The sequence below is a fragment of the Hyperolius riggenbachi genome, chromosome 12 (assembly GCF_040937935.1).
Source record: "Hyperolius riggenbachi isolate aHypRig1 chromosome 12, aHypRig1.pri, whole genome shotgun sequence".
Lineage (NCBI taxonomy): Eukaryota > Metazoa > Chordata > Amphibia > Anura > Hyperoliidae > Hyperolius > Hyperolius riggenbachi.
In genome coordinates, this window is record NC_090657.1 from 154,971,876 (window position 1) to 154,993,821 (window position 21,946).

Genomic DNA, 21,946 nt, shown 5'->3' on the forward strand with positions numbered 1-21,946 from the left:
TGCATGACTAATAGTTGTCCTATGGACAGAGTCTCCCACCTGAGCTGTAGATCTCTGCAGCTCGTCACCATGGGTCTCTTGACTGCATTTCTGATAAGCGCTCTCCTTGTTCGGCCTGTGAGTTTAGGTGGACGGCCTTGTCTTGGTAGGTTTACAGTTGAGCCATACTCCTTCAATTTCTGAATGATCGCTTGAACAGTGCTCCGTGGGATGTTCAAGGCTTTGGAAATCTTTTTGTAGCCTAAGCCTGCTTTAAATTTCTCAATAACTTGATCACTGACCTGTCTTGTGTGTCCTTTGGACTTCCCGGTGTTGTTGCCCCCAATATTCTCTTAGACAACCTCTGAGGCCCTCACAGAGCAGCTGTATTTGTACTGACATTAGATTACACACAGGTGCACTCTATTTAGTCATTAGCACTCATCAGGCAATGTCTGTAGGCAACTGACTGCACTCAGATCAAAGGGGGCCGAATAATTATGCACACACCACTTTGCAGTTATTTATTTGTAAAAAAATGTTTGGAATCTTGTATGATTTTCGTTCCACTTCTCACGTCTACAGCACTTTGTGTTGGTCTTTCATGTGGAATTCCAATAAAATTGATTCATGTTTGTGGCAGTAATATGACAAAATGTGGAAAACTTCAAGGGGGCCGAATACTTTTGCAACCCACTGTAGTATTTGCAGAGAATGATGCTCCTGACAGCTCATGGCAGGTTCCATGTTTGTCTGTCTTGTATGAAGCCAATTGTGAGGTCATATCCTCCCTTACCATGCTTCCTGATGATTCGACTCACAAAAAAGATCAGGATAAAAGATCCTAATGGTTCATGATCCGGACAACACTACTGTGCAGTGAATATTAATTAGCCATGTGGCTAGGAACAATAGCGGACTCATGCAGTATACTCTAATGGAACATGTGCTGTGAGTTTAGGCTGCTGTTACAAGCTGCTGTAACATGAGCCTGTAACTTCCCACTGTGAAAGCAGCCTTAAGGCGTGATAGGGAAATGAAGGGAATGACCCAAGGTAGTGCAGTGGGGAGAAGAGGCAGCCCCAGAATGCTTTGCAGTATCTGTTATGCGTCCTGCCGGCCTTCTTAGAACTTGGGAATACAGAGCCTTGCTGTTCAGCAAACATCAAAGTAAGAGAGATTTTTAACTTCAGTATTGCCTTTTTGGCTTTCTTCTAAACTGTTTAACACAGGAGAATAGAGGTTTAAATTAGCATTTGCAGCCTGACAGTTACTCTTTAAAGCAGTAGGATCAGCCATACTATGCCAGGGAAAAAAACACATATATAAGTAGATAAATACTTGATCTACTTACATAACACATGTATTGTACTGTCCACATTTTGATTTTCAGTGAATGTTATATAGTAAATGACGAGAATTCTGTTCCTGGTGGGGGCCATGTCTTTTGCCCACAGTTAAGGCTAACTCGTGATGTCATTTCTGCCCTTTACTTTTTTTCTTGTCTCCTCCAATCACTGAGTCGCCTCAGCCTTGCTTGTAAACACAAGTGATTTGGGGATTAGGTTACAGATAAGCAGCTAGCAGGGAAATAAAGGGAAGAGGAGGAATAGATTATAGATAAAAAGAACTGCCAGCATGCAATTCTTTGGCACCGACTACTAAAGGGCCAGTGCTCCTTAAGTATGTGATAATTCCAAATCATAACAGCAGAAAAAGTTTTGAAAGTTTTGAATGCAGGCTTCGCATCTTTATCACTTAATACACTCAGACCAGTTGCTGTTGAAATTTGATTTTTATGGTGACGATACCGCTTTAAGAGTGAAAAGAAACTTTATCTCCACCCATTTCTTTAATCAACCTCTCTGTGCCCTCTAGTGGTAGGAATCCAAGCCCACTTTAAATGCAGACATAGACTTTGCCATAACTATTGCCTGAGGTAAGATGTTCCACATTTAACCACCCTTACTGTAAAGAACCCCTTCCTATATAGATGTCAAAAAACTTTTTTCTTCCATACACAGATCAAGTTCCCTTGTCTTTGCACAAGCTTGGGGACAAAAAGCTTATTTGCTGAGTTTTAACATTGCTGTCTGATGTAATTATAAATGTTAATTAGATCTCCTCTAAAGGTGCATGCACACGCCTGATTCCTTCAAACGACGAGTCGTCAGACCCACCCGCGGGGAGGCTGTCCTGCCGACAATTTCGCTGCGTGTACAGTCTGTCGGCAGGCTGAAAAGGCTGGTTTTGACCGATCGCCGAATGTTTTTTCTCTAGACTAAACAAACCCAGTTTATCAAACATTTCCTGGGAAGTGAGATTTTCCAAACCTATAATCAATTTTGTGGCTTGTCTTTGCACCTGTTCCAAAACTACAACATCCCTCCTGAAATGCGGTGCCCAGAACTGTATCCCATATTCCAGATACGACCTTACAAGGGAGCTAAACAGGGGAAGTATTATGCTAGCATCCCAAATTTTTATTTCCCTTTTAATGAATCCCAAAATTTAATTTTTTTAGCTGCAGCTTTGTGGCATTAAATACGATTGTTTAACTTCTCAACTTGTTTTTAAGTCCTTCTCCAAGCACTAAGGTATAATAAAGTGTAGTGTCCCATGGCACTAAGTGGCATGTGCACATCACCCTCTCTCATTAGGTACCGCAGGTGGATAGGCTATTGCAATCAAGGTACTGGCTGGAAGCAGGGGCGGCCCTACCATGAAGCAGGCTGAATCACATGATTGAGGACAGCAGACTGTAGGGGGCAGCAGACTAAATGAAATTCAGGGCAGCAGACTATAGGGGGCAGCAGTGCAGTTTCTAGGCTCAAATGCACCCAGGGCGAGGGTGTAAAAATTGCGCCCCCCCCGAGCAAGGTATGGGTGCCCGCAGTATAGGTTAGCCAGGTCTAGTTGCACTTAGTATAGGTCCCCCCAGTATAGGTAGCCAAGAATAGGTACCCCAGTATAGGTAGCCAGGCATAGGTGAACCAGTATAATTGCCCTCGCTATAGGTTAGCCAGTATAGTTGCCCCCAGTATAGGTTAGATAGGCAGGCGCCCCCGGTATAAGTTAGATAGGTAGGTGCCCCAGTACAGGTTAGCTAGGTGGGTGCCTCTAATATAGGTAGCCAGAATAGTTGCCCCCAGCATAGGTTAGATAGGTAGGTGCCCCCAGTATAGGTTATTTAGGTAGGTGCCTGCAATATAGGTAGCCAGTATAGTTGCCACCTGTATAGGCTAGCTAGGTAGGTGCCCCCAATACAGGTTAGATAAGTGCCCCCAGCATAGGTTAGATCGGTAGCTGCCCCTCAGTGTAGGTTAGCTTAGGTAGCTGCCCCCCAGTGTAGGTTAGATAGGTAGCTGCCCCCCAGTGTAGGTTAGATAGGTAGCTGCCCCCCAGTGTAGGTTAGATTAGGTAGGTGCCCCCCAGTATAGGTTAGATAGGTAGCTGCCCCCCAGCGTAGGTTAGATTAGGTAGCTGCCCCCCCAGTATAGGTTAGATAGGTAGCTGCACCCCAGTGTAGGTTAGATAGGTAGCTGCCCCCCAGTGTAGGTTAGATTAGGTAGGTGCCCCCCAGTACAGGTTAGATAGGTAGCTGCCCCCCAGCGTAGGTTAGATTAGGTAGCTGCCCCCCCCGTATAGATTAGATAGGTAGCTGCCCCCAGTGTAGGTTAGATAGGTAGCTGCCCCCCAGTGTAGGTTAGATTAGGTAGGTGCCCCTCAGTATAGGTTAGATAGGTAGCTGCCCCCCAGTATAGACTAGATGGGTAGCTGCCCCCCAGTATAAGTTAGATTAGGTAGGTGCCCCCCAGTATAGGTTAGATTAGGTAGCTGCCCCCCAGTATAGATTAGATTAGGTAGCTGCCCCCAGTGTAGGTTAGATTAGGTAGGTGCCCCCCAGTGTAGGTTAGATAGGTAGCTGCCCCCCAGCGTAGGTTAGATTAGGTAGATGCCCCCCAGTGTAGGTTAGATAGGTAGCTGCCCCCCAGTGTAGGTTAGATAGGTAGCTGCCCCCAGTGTAGGTTAGATTAGGTAGCTGCCCCCAGTGTAGGTTAGATTAGGTAGGTGCCCCCCAGTATAGGTTAGACAGGTACGTGCCCCCCAGCGTAGGTTAGATTAGGTAGCTGCCCCCCCAGTATAGGTTAGATTAGGTAGCTGCCCCCCAGCGTAGGTTAGATTAGGTAGGTGCCTCCCAGGGTAGGTTAGATAGGTAGCTGTCCCCCATAACGGAGGGGGGAGCCTGAGCAGCGGGGAGGGCAGCCCGACCTCTCCCTCCCTCTCCTGGGCCGCCCTCCGTGCTCCCCTCTCAGATGCAGAGCGAGCAGCCAGGGAGGAAGCGCTGTATACAACATACCTCTCTGCGTTCCAAGCGCTGCTCTCTCGCCGCCGGTCTCGTCCTCTCTGCCTATACGATGATACACACGCTGCTTCCGGAAGGAGAGTGTGTATCATCGTATAGGCAGAGAGGAAGAGACCAGCGGCGAGAGAGCAGCGCTTGGAACGCAGAGAGGTATGTTGTATACAGAGCTTCCTCCCTGGCTGCTCGCTCTGCATCTGAGAGGGGAGCACGGAGGGCGGCCCAGGAGAGGGAGGGAGAGGTCGGGCTGCCCTCCCCGCTGCTCCGGCTCCCCCCTCCATTACAGCGCCCACCTCCCACCATCTCCCGACAGCGCCCCGGGCGGCGGCACAGGCCGCACGGCCCTAGAAACGGGCCTGGGGGGCAGCATCAGCTCTACACTCACTTGATCTTTTTCAGTTTCTCCTTTGGCTCTGCTCCTTCTGCCTGACCCATGGAGATTACCTGCTGTAAGTCTGTGAGTGCTGGGCCGCCCTTTAATTAAATATGTGCGGCTTTTTGCCCCACTTCCTCGCCATGTGCCATTTTGCCCTTTGGTTCCCCTAGAACCAGAGCCAAATCTGAGCGTTGCAGCGACCATGCTCAGATGTGACAATGGAACATGTCATGGTTTTCTGCTAGTGGTTCACACCACGGCGTGTCAAATTATGACACATGTAGGCCTACAAACACTGCCATTCAGTGGCAGTGCCCATGGCCAGCAGCCGGAAGGTTAAACTGCCCGATAAGTAGGCAGTTTAGCCTCCTGAGTGAAAGAGGCCTAAATGAGATGACCAGGGAAAACTTCCTTGTCGTCTGCTTTTTCCTATTGCATTATATTATTTTTTGGCATGATAAACTGACTTTCAGGTGTGAACATTCTGACCATTCAGCTTCCAGTTGTCATACTTGTAGTTTAGGTTTGGCCACAACAATTCTGCATGCATGATGCAGATAAAACTAACAACAAACCTAGTTCAGAGTTTAAAGAACAACTTTAGCGAAAAAATAAATAAATAAAAAGAGTGAGAAGATAACATACAGAAAAGAGATCAAGAAATGATTGATATTTGCCATGTAATTTGTTCATTTTGTTTAATCCACAATCAGCCTGCACGTAATCATCTTTACTACTGGCAGACATGAAAAAACTAGATAGCACCAACTGTGATTATTCAGAACTATACCCACTAACGTTGCGATAGGCTAAAAGGTTTTTCTGTCTTTTTTTTTTATAGATATACATATGCACACAGGGAGATACTGGTTGCTTGACAGTTGGAAACAGCTGTTATTTTCAGTGCAACAAGGTTCACAGACAGGAAACTGTCAGCACCTAGGTCCTGACATCAGACCGAGGGGAGGGGATTCACCACTCCGCTCCTCCAATGAACTTCGCCCGACCGTCCCCCACATCACCCAGTCCCATGCACGCCTCCAGGACTTTTTAAGAGCCGCTCCAACACTATGGAACTCCCTACCTCAACCCATTAGGGCAGCCCCCTCCTTCAACACCTTCAAGAAGGCCCTCAAAACTCACCTTTTCACTCTGGCCTACCACCCCTCACAATTGCTCTAAACCCACAGCTGAACTCTGGGCCCCTACCTCTCGTGTCCCTACCTCTCCCTGTAGATTGTAAGCCTTTGGGCAGGGTCCTCCTCCTTTTGTGTCCTACCTGATCATGCACCTCCATTACTTTAAACCCATTCTATGCATTTGAGTGAACCTAACTTGCCTAATCTCCAAGCTCCCATCTAAAGACTGACTAAGCATTACATGGTACTCATACTGTGCTGTGTGATCTGGTTTTCTTGTATTCCTGTATTGTCATATTGCTGTATGTGACCCCTAAATATTGTCTGTAACCTAAATTAATGTCCAGCGCTGCATAATATGTTGGCGCTTTATAAATACAATAAATAATAAAATAAATAAATATCAGCCATGCTGATCTGTTTGAGAAAAGGTAAACATTTTTCATGGGAAAGGGGTTATCAGCTACTGATTGGGATGAAGTTCAATCTTTGGTTACAGTTCCTCTTTAAATAGGAACTCCAGTGAAAATAATGTAGTAAAAAAAAGTGCTTCATTTGTTACCATAATTATGTATAAATGATTTAGTCAGTGTTTGCTCATTGTAAAATCTATCCTCTCCCTGATTTGTATTCTGACATTTATTACATGGTGACATTTTTACTGTGGGCAGGTTAGTAGCTGCTCCTAGCTGTTTTGGCTGTTAGAGACAGCTGTAAACAGCTAATTCCTGTCTGTGAACATTGTTACATTGTGGCAGTTTGTTCAGAGTACCGCGGTACTCAGAGCTTCTTGTGGGAGCGGTTTCAGCACAAAATCAGTCATACAGCGCCCCCTGATGGTCTGTTTGTGAAAAGCATTATATTTCTCATGTAAAAGGAGGTATCAGCTACTAAATGGGATAAAGTTCAATTCTAGGTTGGAGTTTCTCTTTAAATGTAGGCTCTTTCTACACCAGTAGGAGCAAACACATGTACTGTACTTACCAGTCAGACAGATACATTATTAATGATTGATGGGGCTCAGCAGTGCAGCCCTAGTATAGTAAAGATGGAAAGTTTGATAAGCAGCGTTTCACTGCATGTATTTAAGTGTATATAAACAAGATAGAACACCTGTCATTATCTTAAATGAAGATACAAAAACTGTGTGTGGCGGCGGCCTGGATAATTCATACGGGAGTTTGGGTATAACAGTTTCTGCCTAGAAATGTCTACAGTAGCCATTCACACATATGCATTGTAGCTGTCCAGTGTGTGATGTGCATCCTTACACAGAGAGCCTCTCCTCCTCTTCGTGGTGAAGCTCGCTGCTGTGTATTTGCAATCCGCTGTAGCAGGCATCTCCCTGCTGCTCCCCATCTCACAGCATGCTCTGCCTCCACAGGCAATGCTCTCTGGAGCTCAGCCTCAGCGTGACTGGACTGCTGAGTCCTCTAACCTACACCTCCCCCTACAACTCTCTGTGGTGCAGGGGGGAGGAGGGGATACCATGGTCCCCTTCCTTACGCTGCAATACACCTGATGATCTGCACAGTCCACGGAGGCTGTAGCAAACATTTCTGAGAGAAGTTACAGATTGACATCAGATGAGCAGCAGAGAAAACACACATTGACAGAGCTTTTTCTAAGCGCTTGTGATTATAACAGCTCTTGCTAATGTAATGGTATGAGTGTGTTCTCACCTGAGCGATGGGATTTTATAAAAAATGTACTATAGCATTGCATTAGCAAGGGCTTTTTAAATCTCTAGCGCTAAAAAAGCTCTAGCAGTGTGAACCAGACCTAAGTGAGAACACACACATAGCATACAATTTACAAGTGCTTTTAAAATCACAAGCAAACAAGCCTCAATAAAGCGGAATGAAATCCAGCATGTTTTCTTTGCTCTAAAAAAATTTTCACAGCATATTATATTCAACCAGCATTTTTTTTACTAGAACAGCATTCAAAGGGTTACACAAAGTTCAGTGCAGAGAAATCTGGACTCAACCAAAGTGGAGATAATGTTATCTTGTGTTTACTTAATTGTATCAAGTGAGGAATGTGACACATTCTCTGACTGTGCAGATGCTCCTGGACACAGGCAGGAACTCAAAGCATTTCTGCCTTCAATACATAATGAATAAAAGCAGTTATGAATATAATGCAAAGTCAGCTCTCAAAGCATAAATCTGTACTTTTGGGAACTTGTAATTTCTAAATGAATAATAATACTTATATGATAACTGTATGGCATATAAAAAGTAGGAAAACATGTTTTATTGTATATTATGTCTGGGTTTTATACCGCTTTAAAATGTGCCCAAGGCTGCGCAGGGGGGGGGGGGGGGGACAGAGGCATGTCCTCTTCTGCTCCATGACATGCCTCTGTGTCTCCCTTGCTCCGCTCTCTGCCCCTGAGCCATGCTGTCACCCCCAGCAACTTGTCGGCAGCTAACAGGGGGAGGGGCGTCCCTTGCAGGAGAGGTACTCCTGCAAAACGCCTCCTCTGGCATTAGGAACGCTCCCTTCTCCGGCTGTCATTGGCCCTACACTGGCTCTCCGCCCAGTCCCCACTGTTCCCCCGCCTCCTTGTACTCTGCTCTGTGATGAGACTCACAGAGCAGAGCTTGCAGCGTCGTGACCCCGGGATGCTGATATTTTTTTTAACTCTGCGATTGCAGGGAGAAGGAACAGCAGGAAGCAGCGGTAATGTATGCTACCTGATCCGGCTAGGCCCCCGGATCAGGTGGTGTGTTACTTTTAGCATTATTTTACCACCTCAGGTTCCCTTTAAAGCAGAATTGTCAACCACAAAAACAAATTCCATTTGCCAACTGCTTTGTGTTTATTATGCAGCCTGCGACCTGACCCTGCATTGCAAGCACTCCAATCTAATCATAAATGTTTCTGCTGTAATAAATCTTATGCCAGTCAGCCTGGCTCTATTTGGTACATTGTCAATGAGAGGGAAGTGTTTCATCTCTCCTCCCACATTCCTACTCCTCACTGATTGGCTGAGGGCAGTTCACTGTAAAGTTTCTGAAATACAATCTATGCTGTGCTCACGTGTGTTTGCAAAGCAAGCTAGATGTGACAGTGCAGTTTCTAGGAGAAAAAAAAGAGTAAGGGAGGACATTGCATCAGTATTGGCTTCAGTCAGAAGCAGTAAAAAATGAAAATGCCAGGAACAGTTTTCTCTTTATTTACTATATACAATTCACTGAAATCAAAACAGGGAATGTGCAATACATGTGTTATGTAAGTAAAACAAATATTTATCTACTTATATATGTTTTGTTTTTCTTGGGATAGTATGGCTGTTCCTGCTGCTTTAAAGAGGAATTTTAGTGAAAATAACATAATGAATAAAATTAAGTATTAAAGGAGTCTAAGGGAGTTTAATGGGGACAAGATGTAATGTATCAAAACAAACGGACAGTCACATTGTTACAAACTTATCTGACACTGCTGCCGGCGGCTCCACTGGCATTTCCGGGCAGCAGCGGAAGCCACTTAGGCCTTGTTCACATCACAAACGCGGATGGCCATGCGTGCGGAACGCATGCCGACCGCACGCCATCCACGTTTGTGTGCGTTGCGTGGCTGATCCCATCACTGAAAAGTGAATGGGACAGCCACGCGTTTTTACAAAAAATGCATGCAGCATGCGTTCCCGGACCGCACAGGTCCAGAACACATGCAGTGTGAACATCAGACATTGCACTCTATGCAATGTCTGATGTCGTGCGTGTCGGCCACCTGCACGCGTTTCCAAAACGCGACTGGAAACGCGTGCAGTGTGAACGGGGCCTACTCCATCTTCATCTGGCGGCATCCCAGGCTCCCCTGTACATGTGAGTCAGCGCGGCGGTTCAGGCCCTGTTTCTAGGCGGGCGTGCACGATTCAGAGTAGCCTTTATAGGCTAAGGAGACGGGTGTGAGGCGTGTCAGCTGATGTAGTAGTCAGCTGACACTGACTCCCGCAGGAGCGCTGCTGATTGGCTGGAAGTTCCGGGGGTGTGGTTCTGTACTTACCTCGGTACTTAAAGAGGAACTCCAGTGAAAATAATGTAGTAAAACAAGTGCTTCATTTTTTACCATAATTATGTATAAATGATTTAGTCAGTGTTTGCTCATTGTAAAATCTTTCCTCTCCCCGATTTACATTCTGACATTTATTACATGGTGACATTTTTACTGTGGGCAGGTTATGTAGCTGCTCCTAGCTGTTTTGGCTGTTAGAGACAGCTGTAAACAGCTATTTCCTGTCTGTGAACATTGTTACATTGTGGTAGTTTGCCCAGAGTACCGCGGTACTCAGAGCTTCTTGTGGGAGCGGTTTCAGCACAAAATCAGTCATACAGCGCCCCCTGATGGTCTGTTTGTGAAAAGCATTCTATTTCTCATGTAAAAGGGGGTATCAGCTACTGATTGGGATAAAGTTCAACTCTAGGTTGGAGTTTCTCTTTAAGTCCTGACTTGTCAGTTGTTCAGTGTCCGTTATAGCTATCAGTTCGCTGAGCGCTGAACCTTGCCTTACCATTGTGCCTAAGTCAGCTAATTTTCAGAGCTATGTACAGGATCTTCTCAAAAAATTAGCATATTGTGATAAAGTTCATTATTTTCTGTAATGTACTGGTAAATATTAGACTTTCATATATTTTAGATTCATTACACACAACTGAAGTAGTTCAAGCCTTTTATTGTTTTAATATTGATGATTGTGGCATACAGCTCATGAAAACCCAAATTTCCTATCTCAAAAAATTAGCATATTTCATCCGACCAATAAAAGAAAAGTGTTTTTAAAATAAAAAAAGTCAACCTTCAAATAATTATGTTCAGTTATGCACTCAATACTTGGTCGGGAATCCTTTTGCAGAAATGACTGCTTCAATGCGGCGTGGCATGGAGACAATCAGCCTGTGGCACTGCTCAGGTGTTATGGAGGCCCAGGATGCTTTAATAGCGGCCTTAAGCTCATCCAGAGTGTTGGGTCTTGCGTCTCTCAACTTTCTCTTCACAATATCCCACAGATTCTCTATGGGGTTCAGGTCAAGAGAGTTGGCAGGCCAATTGAGCACAGTAATACCATGGTCAGTAAACCATTTACCAGTGTTTTTGGCACTGTTAGCAGGTGCCAGGTCGTGCTGAAAAAATGAAATCTTCATCTCCATAAAGCTTTTCAGCAGATGGAAGCATGAACCCACTTTTGAACCAGAAACAGCGGCAGAAGCGCCTGACCTGGGCTGCAGAGAAGCAGCACTGGACTGTTGCTCAGTGGTCCAAAGTACATATTTTATTACAACATCTGTGAAAAGAGGAGATGTTTGTTTTGATACAGTCTTGTACCCATCAAACTCCCATAGACTGCTTTAATCCTTATCTACATATACAAGGGAGGTAGGGTATTTAAATTTATTGGGCTCTGCCCACTTTATTGGTGCTTGACTGCTTATTTTTTTTTTTTTTTTACAATAATCATTTATAGATTATTTAGTCATTGTTTGCCCATTGTAAAATCTTTCCTCTCCCTGATTTACATTCTGACATTTATCACTGGTGCGCCGTCTTTGCAATCTCGGTTGGTCCGATCTGATGTTACTCATCAGCCTGTTGGTTGCCTCAGGTCACTTTTCCGTGCCTAAATTGTCATTTATGCCACAATATTGTAAAAGGAGACTCCTTTGTCCAGCCTACAAGATGTAAACAATTTAAAATTAGGGGTAGGTACACTTGTGATTCCAGCTGGGTAGTTTATTTGTTAAAATGCCCCTGTGGTAAGGGATATGTAGGAAAGACTACCCAAAGATTAAAGGATCGTCTGTCCTCACATAAATCAACGACCAGAACTAAGAACATGAAACTGGCGGTTTCGGAGCATTTTTTGAAAATGGACACACAGTCAGTCAGTTATGTGTGCAGGTTATTGATTCTGTACCGGTTAATGTTAAAGGGGGCGATAGATTGAAACAACTACTTATTCAGGAAGCAAAATAGATTAGAGAGCTTGATACGATCAGATTTGACATGAATAGGGATTATGATCTTAACTTTAATTGGTAATTTGAAACTGCTCTATTTATTGTGCGAACAGATTCTGTTTCCTCGTTCCTTTTTATCTTCTTGTCTGTATAGGTGAGAAAGGACCAGGCTCTTCTATGCAACCCTTTTTTGTAAGTATGGTACCCTGTAGGCCACCCTGTTCTTTTGCATATTTCTGCACACTTTTTTGTGCATTACACGTTTATATCACTTGTTTTTACGTGTCTTGATAGCGATGATGATCTTTGTCGCATCGATATCCCAAAAAATCTTTCTGGGCGGGCAGGGTCGGGATTCGAACTCTGTTCTTCTGTGTCAGAGTCAGAGCCCTTGGCCATTGTACCATCCAGCCACCTATGATTGCACTCTGCTTATACAGTATATGCTGCTACACAGCATTTTCTGGATCTTCAATAAAGCTGATTTATACTTGGATGTGGTGCAGACCATTATCTTCAAATAAGATGGATCTATACCCTGTTGGTACAAGGGGTTGGTTCCTGCACACCCACAGCGGATTGCCGAGGTGCTGTTCCATCTCTCTTGAATCATTTATCACTGGTGGCGCCATATTTAGTTCTGCCAGGTGATTTGTACGGAATGTTTGTTACTGCGAGTTCTATGTATAGAGGGAGATACGGCTTGCTTGGCAGTTGGAAAAAGCCATTATTTCCCACAATGCAATGAGGTTCACAGACAGCAAACTGTCAGGACTATGGTCGTGACATCACACTGTGGGAGGGGTTTACCCACAATATTAGCCATACAGATCCCCCTGATGATCTATTTGAGAAAAGTTCAAGATTTCTTGTGGGAAAAGGGGTATCAGCTACCGATTGGGACGAAGTTCGAACCTTGGTTAAAGTTTCTCTGTAACTTGTGGTATAGCAATATATCAAAAGCAGAGCCTGGATGGAAGTACTCTATCACCTTACACAATGTCATCATGCCAAAGCTACCCTGCTAGGAAATATAAACAGTAGACTATGATGTAATGCTTTACTGAAATCCTACAGGCTGCAGCTTGATCTGACCGAGTTGTCGAGGCTTGCAGACATTCCTGTTTTTTTTTTTTTTAAAGAATGGGATTGGTGCTTAGAGGATGATTAGCTTCAAGAAAAAGAATTCTATTAAGTCTGAGAGAGTCTGCACAGTCTGTAAAGCTTAGGGCCCTTTTCCACTATGAGCGTTTGGGATGCTGAATCGCAAAATCGCAAATCGATAGCAATTTTTAATTCGCTAGGGTTTGCAAAATAACATAGGAATCACTGTAGGTATTTTCCACTACCGCAATTTGATTTCTACAAAAGTGCGATCGCACTTTGGAGCGATTTTTAACGCGATTTTCCAATGTGATGCATTGCATATGCAAAATTGCAATTGCGTGAAAAATTTGTGACTTGTGCAATCGCAATCACTAGCGTTTAGCAATTGCAACTGCAATTTCCAGTGGAAATGGGCCCTAAATGTGTTTCAAACTTCAGATATGGAGCCTGAAGAAAATGGGGTAGTGAGGCAAGATGGTTATTTTGGATTAAAGAGGAACTGTCGCAAAAATCTTAAAATTTAAGACACAAATAGGAAGTACGTTTCTTCCAGCGTAAAATGACCTCCCAAACGCCCCCCCTCCCCACAGGTAAAATGCCCTGGTCCTTAAGCAGGGTTAGGCTGCTGGTCCCCAAAAGCTTAAAGGACCTCTGTCATGAAAATCTTAAGATTTAAAATATATGTAAACCTATACAAATAAGTACGTTTCTTCCAGAGTTAAATGAGCCATAAATTGCTTTTCTCCCATGTTGCTGTCACTTACAGTAGGTAGTAGAAATCTGACATTACAGATAGATTTAGGACTAGCCCATCTTCTTATAGGGGGTTCTCAGAGTTGTCTTTATTTTTAAAAGCACTTAGTGAATGGCAGTTGCTCCGTCCAACTGCCAAGCAAGCAGGGAGACTGGCCTGCATCTTTGTACCAATTATTTTCAGGGAGTGTCTTTATAAAGAATAAAGGCCATGCTGAGAATCCCCCTTGAAGAGATGGACTAGCCCAAAACCTGTCGGTAATTTCAGATTTCAACTACCTACTGTAAGTGACAGCAACATAGGAGAAAAGTAATGTATGGCTCGTTTTACTCTGGGAGAAATGTACTTCTTATTTGTATGTGTTTTACATTTTAAGATTTTCGTGACAGTTCTTCTTTAAGGGATGGTTGGCAACTGTACTGCTGCTTATTATTTTTCCATACTAAATTTAATGTACTCTAAAGAGGTATACAATGCACAATAATAACAATTATAAAGCAGCTTTCTGCTTTATAGACTTTGCCATTTTGGAGTTGAGCTCAGGGCCAGATTTCTGGGAAGGCCACAATGACCCGGGCCTTGGACGGCTGGAGCCCAAGGAGGCACCAGAAAATTAAAGAAGGATTGCTACATATGAAAGAGGAGGCTGAAAATGGGGAGCTGCTAATGAAAGAGAGGGGGCTACAGTACATGGATAATACACATGGAGGAGGGGGCTGCACATGGAATGGGAGGGGCTACAGTACATGGGTAATACACATGGAGGAGGGGGCTGCACATGGAAAGGGAGGGGCTACAGTACTTGGATAATACACATGGAAGAGGGTGCTGCACATGGAATGGGAGGGGCTACAGTACATGGTTAATACACATGGAGGAGGGGGCTGCACATGGAATGGGAGGGGCTACAGTACTTGGATAATACACATGGAGGAGGGTGCTGCACATGAAAGCAGAGCCACAACATACTTGTCCTAGGGGCACAAAAAGCATAAATCTGGCCTTGGTTGAGGAAATAATTTGAATGTGTTAATGTGCATTCCCATAATGCATCAATGTAGCCCTTAGACCGTAAACAGCATCCAGTCAAACAGGGGAAGCACAAAAGGCGTGACCCCCCCCCCCCCATCCACCCCATAATGCTTTGTGCCTACCTGTTGGTGTTCGCTGGCAAATAGCTAATTTGATTACTTTGCATCTACCCATTGTCATATGCTCTCAGGGTGATAAATCTAAAGGTTTATACACACGTGCAACTTTTCCCGCAGGACCAACCTGACGGCATGACCGGCCTCACAACCAAGTGATTGCACGACTTTTTTGCACATTAACCAACTGAATGACCAATTCATTAGCACACTGCGCATGCAAGTGGAACGACGGACTGCACGATATGGGTGCATTTAAAACAAGTCCAAGTCGAAGGACCTGTTGGATCGGGCAGACCGCCTGTTATCAGTCGCTCGTCTAGTCGTTCGTCCTGTGGCCACGCACCCAACTATCGCCAACAATGTGGATTTGCCACATGCTTGTTTCAGGTGCGTGATTCAGACACTACTGATGCATGAAAGATCAGCAGGACTGCCAGGCAACTGGTATTATTTAAAGGGAAATAAATATGTCCGCCTCTATATCTCTCGCACTTTAGGTGTCCTTCAATCTGACACCATGCTGGCATGAAAATTCAGAGAGAACCTCTGATAGCGAAGTAAATGATATAACCACAATATATATCACATGGCGTTTAGGCCCAGACTCCAGATATTATGCCGCAAACACCAACAGGTCTCTGCCAAACTATTCTTATTCTAATGTGATTAGTAAACTGTAGGATTTGAAAGACTATCCAGAATGGCAGCGTCTGTGGTCCAAAGTAAATCAATGATGATTTTTTTTATCGTAATTACAATATGAAATTACAATTGTGCGAAATTTGTGCTTATCACTACTTAGCAGTGCTTGAGGGGACCTAATGTAAAATTCACATTGGGACCCATAACTTCTTAGCTAAACCACTGGCCTGCTGTCTCCAATACTTCAGGATTAAAGTGAACGACTCTGCAGAGAGAGCTAACTTCATATAACGCACAAAGAGACTTTATTGTAACATCAACTACATGCTCACAATCTGATTTTAATCATAGTATAATGTACAATATAACATGGCTCCTACCTTCACAGCTTCTTCAGAAGTGTGTGCATCTGCAGTCATCTCCTCACAGCCCTGCAGGGTGCACAGAGAAGATACGCTGCATTAGTCAAATCATGCAAAAACAATTTCAGCTAATTTACCAGCTCAGTTTGTACAAAAGAGCATTGGCGTCGCTAGGGCCTTTGATCCGGGGCACCGGCCTGGAACCTGTTGCCATGCTGCCCTGGATCGATTCAGTGGCAGGAGGGGGCACTGGGCAGAGCGGTGGGGGGGGGGGGGGGGGAGCGGGCAGTTACAAACTCACCTCCGATCGCCACAGACACAGCCTCCAGCTCCTTCCACTTCCTTCTCCGGCGTCCGTCGCCTTGGTTACAGTGCCCCCTGTGATGACGCACAGGGGGCGCTGTTACCAATGCAAACTACGCCAGGGGAGAAAGTTGGAAGAAGCTGGAGGCTGTGTCTGCCGCGATCAGAGGTGAGTTTGTAACTGCCCGCTCCCCCCGCCGCTCTGCCAAGCTTCCCGCCTCCTTACTCCCGCCTCCCTGGGGACAGCTACCTATCTGATCTATACTGGGGGAAGCTACCTATCTGATCTATAGTGGGGAAAGCTGCCTATCTAATCTATATCTATATCTTCGGGTTATCTTTAAAAGGAACTGAGCATTAATCCTTTAATTCTTTAAAAACAAACCTCCCATAAGGGAGGTTCTTATTGTGGCATGTTGCTGGAGGTGTGGGGGTCAGACGAAGCATCGTTACTTGCCTACTGTTGCTGATCCTCTGGCCCCGCCCCATTCTGTAGCCTCCATCTTCTCTCCTAACTGCAGCTTGAATGGGAGGTGTAGTCCAATTAGGGCTCTTTCACATTAGGGCAGATTTTCTGCGTTTCAACGCAAAGGGTAAAGTTTGCGTTACCCAAGGTGAAATGAAAGTCCATAGACTTTCATTTTAGCTTTCACATATAACGCAGCCTTTTTGTGCGTTGCGTTACACTGCACCCAGGCGCAGTTTTTAGGCCGACGCTAGCTTTATGCGTTACAATGTTAGTCAATGTAAAACGCACACTATGCGCGTTTTTAATCCGTTAACGCAGGCAATCAGTCCCAGAATGCAACAGAGGAACAATGTAGAAAGTTGAAAACTAAAAGAAAAAAAAATTACCTGCGTTTTTCTATGTGCTGTAACGCATTGAAAACGAATTAAAAACGCGCACTCACTGCAGTGCAACGCATATCAAAACGCATACAACAAAACGCATGCTTTGAGCGTTCTCCAACGCAAGCTCTGATGTGAAAGAGCCCTTAGATGTCAGCATGCAGCGTGGGATGCGCATGTGCGTGGCCCAATGCTCAAATTACCATTCAAGCTGTGGTCTGAAGAGAATATGGAGGCTACACACTGGTGGGCGGGCCATGGGTTAGGCACCCCGTAGTTAAAGGAATACTATCGATTCACATATTTTTTTTTAATTGACACAGGAATTGTTTGGGAAGTGCTGCACTGCTGCTAAGTACTGGTGTATACATTTTAGTAGCAACTTCTTTGTTTACTGTTATCAATATACATTCAATCTTTACTGACGCCAAAACTGATGGCTTACTAAGCCATGAGGAGAGGGAAAATTCCCCTGTTAACTCTATGGGCTCGATTCACAAAGCGGTGCTAACCCAGTTAGAGACTTTAGGCATGATAACCATTGCACCATGCTGGTGAAAAGTCAGTTTAGGCGTGATAAGTTTAGGTGTGATAAGTTTAGGCATGATAAGTTTAGGCATGCTAAGTTTAGATAAGTTTAGATTGCACGCAAAGCCCCGCATGCAAAGCAGTGCCATTAAACTCTATGCGAAGTGCACCAGACTTTGCTAGCGCAAAACTTTTGATCAGCTGTGCACTGCGGTGCTAACCCAGTTGGTGCTTAAACTTATCATGCCTAAACTTATCACACCTAAACTTAACATGCCTAAACTTATCACACCTAAACAGGGGCGTAGCTAAGCCCCACCGGGCCCCCCTGCAAAATTTCAGAGCGGGCCCCCCCTGGGGCCCGCTCGTGGCCGGTTTTTGGGGGCTGGAGGGGTGGCAGCATGAGGGGAAAGCCTTGCCCACAGTCGGCGGGGAGAGGGGTAGTTCCCCCCTCGGCCTCACCTCGGGGCTCTCCCCTCTGCGCTCCCCCCCAGCTTGTTAACGTGTGTGGGCAGCGGGCAGCAGCGGCGTCAGGATACATACCCTCTTCCTTGCGTTCCATCGCCGACTTCTCGCTCTAGCGGCTGTTGTCACTTCCGGAAGCTTTCTGTAGTCTGATATGCAACTCTGGCTGTGCATTGAAGCAGACACCCCTTCTGCAATTGATTTGTCCCAATATAGCTAAATCCTACCCTCAATAAATTACAGCTTTTGCCTCTGATACTTAACATGAAAAATAGGAAAATGTTTACACAGCTACTTAGACATTATTTGCACATTGTCATTTTAGAACACTTGGGTATCGATAGTATTCCTTTAAGTAATGGTGTTCCCTGACCCGAGCACCCCCAGCAGCAAGCCACAATACAATCCTACCTTAGGCGAGGTGTGTTGTTTTAAGAATTAAAGATCTAGGGTTCAGTTTCCTTTAAAGAGAACCTGAAATGAGAAGATAAACGGCTGCCATATGTATTTCCTTTTAAACAATAACAGTTGCCTGGCAGCCCTGCTGATCTATTTGGCTGCAGTAGTGTCTGCATCTCAGACCAAAAACAATGCAGCTAATCTAGTCAGACTTCAATTAGAAATATCGGATCTGCATGCTTGTTCAGGGTCTATAGCTTACCAGTACACTATCCAGCCACTGCATCTGCCAAATCATTGTTATGCTGTTCTAGTTTTCTTTGTTATGCTAATCATAAGTGCCCATTTCTGCCATTGATATTAATTCTTCCCCTAAAGTGAACCTTAAAGAGACACTTTAACAAATTTCCCAGCCTTATTTCTCCTATCCTACAAGTTCCTATACCTGTGACGAAATCAGAGCACAGACATGAGTGCAGAGCCCAGCAGACACGCTCAGAAAATATACACTTTACTATAAAAAATTTCCGCACAAAATAAATACTTTGGGCATAAAGTAAATCATAAAGAAAGACCATGCTCAATCATTAAAAAATGATTTGCCACTTGCCTCTCTGGATGTCCGGCTGCAATACTCAGTATAAGGCCTATTTCACAGTGATATTTTAACTCAGAGTAACGCACAGCAGTGCAAAGTCTGTGTGACATTCACAGTGCACACGTTGCGTTAATGTGTAACGTGTAGCGTTATTAGAAAGTGCTACATGCTGTGCGTTTAGCAATGAATCTGCTGAGTTACTTGTGTTGCACATGCTCAGTAATGTTTTTTTTTTCCTTTTTTAAAATGTTCCGCATGCCCCGTTTTCGTTCCATAGTAAATACATTTTCTACCGTGCGACTTTAACGTCGCACTGTGAAAGTGTATATGCGTTGCGTTAGGGCCGCATCGTGCGACCTTAATGTCGCATCAAACGCAACGTCCTACTGTGATAGTAGCTGAATGAGCTTTGTATTGCAGCCGGCTCAGTGCACTAGCGCTGTGCACGTTCACACAGCACGAGAAGACATACTGGGCATGCTCCAACTTGCGCTCCTTTCGTGCACTTACACGCAGGCACGCCGCCGTCACTTCCAGGTTAGCGGCCATATTTTGTGTTGATAAACAGTTTAGAAAACTGTTCATTTTAAGCCAGGATCGCGGCGGGGAGCGGCAGAATAGACAGAGATGGGCACAGGAGAGGATACTGAATCGAACGGTATGTATTTTATTACAAGATTTGCACAGTACAAATTCTCTTTAACAGTGGCAAAAAAAGAGAAAAGCTTAAATTGCCTGGGGCTTCTACCGGTCCCCTGCAGAACGATAGAACGATCCTCCGGTCCCCCACAACGGCTAAGTTTAATTTTCAGCGACTGGCCGCACGCATCCTTGTCCACGCTCCCGTCACCGTCATGTGCAGTACGAGATTTCTTTTTTTTGCCCCAGTTAAGGATCACTTTAATGGCACAGGCCTTATTTGTGTGTACGAATCCCATAAAACTCAGTGTTAAAAATAGCTCTCTGGTGCCCCTCCTCTAGGTGTTAACCCAGGCATCTGCCTGGTTTGCCTATGCCTAAAAACAGCCCTGAATAAACCCTTACCCAATTTATTGACACCTCATGGAGTTGTTCTTCACAGAAAACCTAATGGCAAACTACTATGAGGAAAAATGCTGCCTTCAACAGGCCTTCGAAAGATCACATGATTAACTGAGCAGATGTTAGAAATACTGCAGGTGGAATGGTGGGACCTTAGAGAGCAACATTTCATTAGTTACTCAAAACACAGGTTAGCCATCTACAACAATGTGTACAACAGTGTGCACACTGGCCAGTGACAGTAATCTAAGAAGACCATCTATAGCTCATACTTTGCATGCTGGTAGACCTTCTACCAAATCAGGACACTTGGCTTCTGCAAATGTTAGGGCTTTAAAACACAATTCAGTGTATAATACTTGCCTGTCTTGCCAGGAGGTAGAGTTCCGAAAAAGAAACAGTCATTTGTAATATTTCATGTGCAGCTAATAAAAAATAGAAATAAAATATATTTTAGAACTAAACGTAATACATGGAACATATAACAATACATTAAAAATAAATAAGCATGAACTGTTTATACTCTACAATAGTCCATTAATGCCATTGATGTTAGAGGTAGGACCCAATGTTTATATTAACTAATGCATAATGACCTTCCATAAATCTAGGTTCTCATCCTACTCCAGTCTGCATACTGCTTATGCTATGAAAGTGCCTTGTCCAGGTCTGCCATAGATCCCTACTTATGGTGAACATGTGACTTCTCCCCAATACATAGGGTGTGTCCTGACAAACAGGCGGTTACAGCTATTCCTCTTGTGAGATATGCACGATGGTGTCATCAGGTGAGGAAAAGCTGGGCACTGAGAAACCAATTCTGAGTACCTGGTGAAGGCCGGGTAGAGGAGGGGTGAAGAATGGGAGGACATCATGCCCACTGTCTTTTGGTGTACCACAAGGCCAGAGCCGGGACAAAGTCCTCCAGTACCCAAGGCTGGGACACCAAAGTGCACCCCCCATCCCTAAAACCCCAGCCGTCACACACTGATTGCTAATAGAGTAAGAGGAGCTCCAGGGCCCCCAAACACCTTAATCTCTAGTTATCTGGCTTGCAGTCACTGCCATGGATCCCCTTTTCTTATTTCTCTCTGCTTCAAACACAATAGGGGAATGATAGCTGAGTGAGTTGTGCGCCCCCTCCTACACTGCGCCCTGAGACTGGAGCCCCTCTTGCCTCTGCCCGGCCCTGCACAAGGCTCTGTCCTGAAGGGGACGGCCTGAAGGGGCATAGGGTGCGGAAGTGAAAGCAACAATTTGTTAGCGTGGGCGAACGAGCGGCGCTTGGGCTTGAGGAGGAACTGGAGGTGCACACCATTTAAATCTTCAGCCGAGGAACTACAGGTGCCAGCCGGGGCCCAACTATACGGGGGAGAGCCCGTACCCAAACTCTGTGCTACAATACAAAGAAGAAGGTCTGTGAGTGCAATCAATTTTACATTTTAATACATTTATATGGTTTTACACTATGTGAGGCATTTGTTTTGAGGTTTTATACGCTTGAAGAAGCATCTGCTGTGAAAAGGATAAAGTGGTGGCAAATCGTTCTTGGTGTGGTGGGGGACGGCCTGAAGTGTCCCAAGGCCTTACTAGACCTGAGTGGAGGTCTTTTTGTCCGGTGAGTGTCAGCTCACGGGGTGTTGGTGGAGGTAGTAGGAAGAATTAGGAGGATACTGAAATTACCGAGAAGACTAACCATTTAGAAGTGGATGTGGACTATATAAAGCCTATATGAACCGTTGGAGCATATATTGCCCCATAGTTTTTAAGTTGTGTAGCGCTGCCTTCTGCGGACATTGTACTATATATATATATATATATATATATATATATATATATATATATATATATATATATAGAAGGGGCTGCTCCAGCTGAGTGAGTGCATTGAGTGCATCCTATACTGAGGTGTAGCGCGTTTCCT

General features: G+C 44.7%; 1 long non-coding RNA gene across 1 annotated transcript in view; it reads right to left on the reverse strand.

The window, feature by feature from the left end:
• Window positions 1-20,442, reverse strand: part of LOC137542486 (uncharacterized) — a 28,452-nt gene extending 8,010 nt beyond the window's left edge. Inside the window, exons 1-2 of the long non-coding RNA XR_011025443.1 lie at window positions 20,386-20,442; window positions 15,858-15,908 (exon numbers count right to left, since the gene is read on the reverse strand). This is a non-coding gene — a long non-coding RNA (uncharacterized lncRNA). The remainder of the gene's footprint in view (window positions 1-15,857; window positions 15,909-20,385) is intronic.
• Between the last annotated feature and the right edge of the window lie 1,504 nt (window positions 20,443-21,946).